This window comes from Salvelinus sp. IW2-2015, unplaced genomic scaffold (assembly GCF_002910315.2).
Source record: "Salvelinus sp. IW2-2015 unplaced genomic scaffold, ASM291031v2 Un_scaffold1023, whole genome shotgun sequence".
NCBI classification, from domain to species: domain Eukaryota; kingdom Metazoa; phylum Chordata; class Actinopteri; order Salmoniformes; family Salmonidae; genus Salvelinus; species Salvelinus sp. IW2-2015.
In genome coordinates this window covers 361,497-364,073 of record NW_019942691.1, presented here as the reverse complement: position 1 = coordinate 364,073, position 2,577 = coordinate 361,497, and the positions used below count along the sequence as shown (strand labels likewise).

The following is a 2,577-nucleotide window of genomic DNA, read 5'->3' as shown; positions in this document are numbered from 1 at the left end:
CTGGCAACAAACAGAGAACACAGGTATAAATACAAAGGGGATAATGGGAAGATGGGCGACACCTGGAGGGGGGTGGAGACAAGCACAAAGACAGGTGGAACGATCAGGGTGTGACAGTAATGCCCTGCAAGATTGAGATAAGCAATTAGTGAAAGTACATATCTTGCTACTTTTTCTAAATGACTGTAAACATAGATGAGACTACATCTTCCAAGTACCGCAGCAGATTAGCTGTTTTGATGTGTTCCTAATTGATCAAATGGCTATATGTTCTATATGGTCATCTCAAATATTTTCAATCTAAACTCTCTCTTTAAKCATTACTTTCAATTGGGGCCCTAATGGTTTGAATGGCTCTTGAATCAGACCAGGGTATGAGAATAGAACAGTCGTTTTAAAGAGTTGAAGTGGACTGTTGAAATAAAACAGAGATGCTTGCTCCTAATGCTCTGTCTAATACTTGGCTTGCTCTAATGTACTGTGCGTTGGAGGGCTGATTCTGAACTGAGCGTGAGTGATATTGAGTACATTATCTCTGAGTCTAACCAACCAGGCCTGCTCTTTAGCAGCTTTTAAGGGTTCAGAATAGAAATGTTACAAACATAATTTCAGTGTTGGAAAAAGTACTCAGTTGTCATACTTGAGTGAAAGTAAAGATACTTTAACCCTCCTGTTATGTTCGTTTCATGTTCATTGATTCTGTGTTCCCTGTCCAAAATGACCGAGTGTAATATTCCTCATCTTATGATTTCAGATGGTCTGCAATGCTGACTGTTGATCAGCAATGTTGTGGCAAAATGGCCTGGCTCAGTCCATGACTCCAGAATCTTTCGGGCCTCTGAAATCTATCAGTGCCTATCACAAGGTAACCACACAACCCCTATTTATAACCATCATGGCTGTGTCAAGAATATCACTGTGTTTATGAGGTAGTAATGATGAGATTTTGTGTTGACAGGTGAATTCTCTGGTGTGTTGCTGGGAGACAGGGGGTATGGCTGCCAGCCTTTTCTCCTGACACCTTTCACAGACCCCCAGGAAGCACAGCAGGCCTACAACCATGCCCATGCCAGGACCAGGGCCAGAGTTGAAATGACCTTTGGCCTCCTGAAGGCACGCTTTCACTGCCTTCACAAATTAAGGTCAGCCCTGTTAGGGCATGTGATATTACTGTGGCTTGTGCTGTCCTCCACAATGTGCCTGCCTGAGGAAGGAGAGGGCCCCCAGAGTGCCACCAGCCATGGACTGGGACAATCCGGCAATCTTCCCTGATGACGACAGTGGTCGGCTGCTGAGGGACCAATATGTGTTGAATTATTTTAGTTAGTATGTGTGCTTTCAATTTTGGTTAATATGTCCTGCGGTGGCAGAGGAATTTGGGTTTTTTTGGGTTCGTTTTTTGACGAATTTGGCCTCTTATGATGTTTGTGCGGTTATACTGTGTGTAATACAAGGCTGCAGGGAGGCTACTGCATCCATTCATTTGTCTGTTCAGTTGATGTGTATGGATTTGTCCTGCATTTATTTTAGTGTGCAGACATGCAGGGTGTGTTATATACAGACCTTTGAATGTGTATGTATCATTTTGTATAATATGCTTGGATTCTGTGCTTTCCATCTTGTAGAGTCACTGTGACTTCAGTTCGAAAGGAGCTGATGGTTTACCTGCTTTTGTTGTCCTTATTCAATAAAGGAACATAATGTTACACATTGTGTTTTTATATTCATATGGAATGTGTATTTGTTTATATGACAGAGTACTAGGGCCACACTGAAGAAAAAGGATAAAGTCATAAATTTATGAGGCTGGTTCTTTCTGCAGAAAAGCTACATATTGTTTTTACAGTTTTGATACTTATGACAATGTGATACTTAATATTCTGGCACATCAGCATGTCTTTGTTTATGAAACCATACTGAAGTACAATTTCACGAAATGCCCCACATCTGTCATTTTAACAACTGTCCTCCTTTAAAACAACTGGTTACAATATTATGACTTGTGTTTTTTCCCCTCTGTGGCCCTAATATTCTATCATTTTATATATAGCCTTATAGTCTATGGGAAACTGTAAATTATCTAATGATACAACATCATCTAAAAATCATTTTTTATCCAAAATCATTGAAATTAATGATCACAAACGTTTAAATAATAACAGTGGGTCTAGTTATATGTGATAACAATGTATAGTGAGCAGTGAAATAACTATTGGTTTCCATTTGTGGTGACTGCTGACTGACATTAGGGATGAGATTAAATAGATCCTGGAATTTACCTGGTCTGAGCGAGGCTAGCTCCACAGAATAAATCTCCATGGTAATTTATCCATAACATATCCTCCTGCCCCCTATCCATCTTTAGTGCAACCGGATTACGGATCAATTGAGCCAGGATCACCAAGATATCCTGGCTTAATCCCTTATCCTAGTTTTGTGCAACAGGCCCCAGGAAACACAACAGGAAACACAACAGGATATACAACAGGATACACAACAGAGTACACAACAGAGTACACAACAGAATACACAACAGAATACACAACAGTAAACACAACAGAAAACACAACAGGAAAC

At 40.3% G+C, this 2,577-nt stretch overlaps 1 long non-coding RNA gene across 1 annotated transcript; it reads left to right on the top strand.

Moving 5' to 3' along the window:
- Positions 1-744: 744 nt before the first annotated feature.
- On the top strand, positions 745-1,993 carry LOC139024109 (uncharacterized). Its single transcript, XR_011475344.1, has 2 exons — positions 745-865; positions 959-1,993. It is a non-coding gene; the product is annotated as an uncharacterized lncRNA (long non-coding RNA).
- The last annotated feature ends 584 nt before the right edge of the window (positions 1,994-2,577 follow it).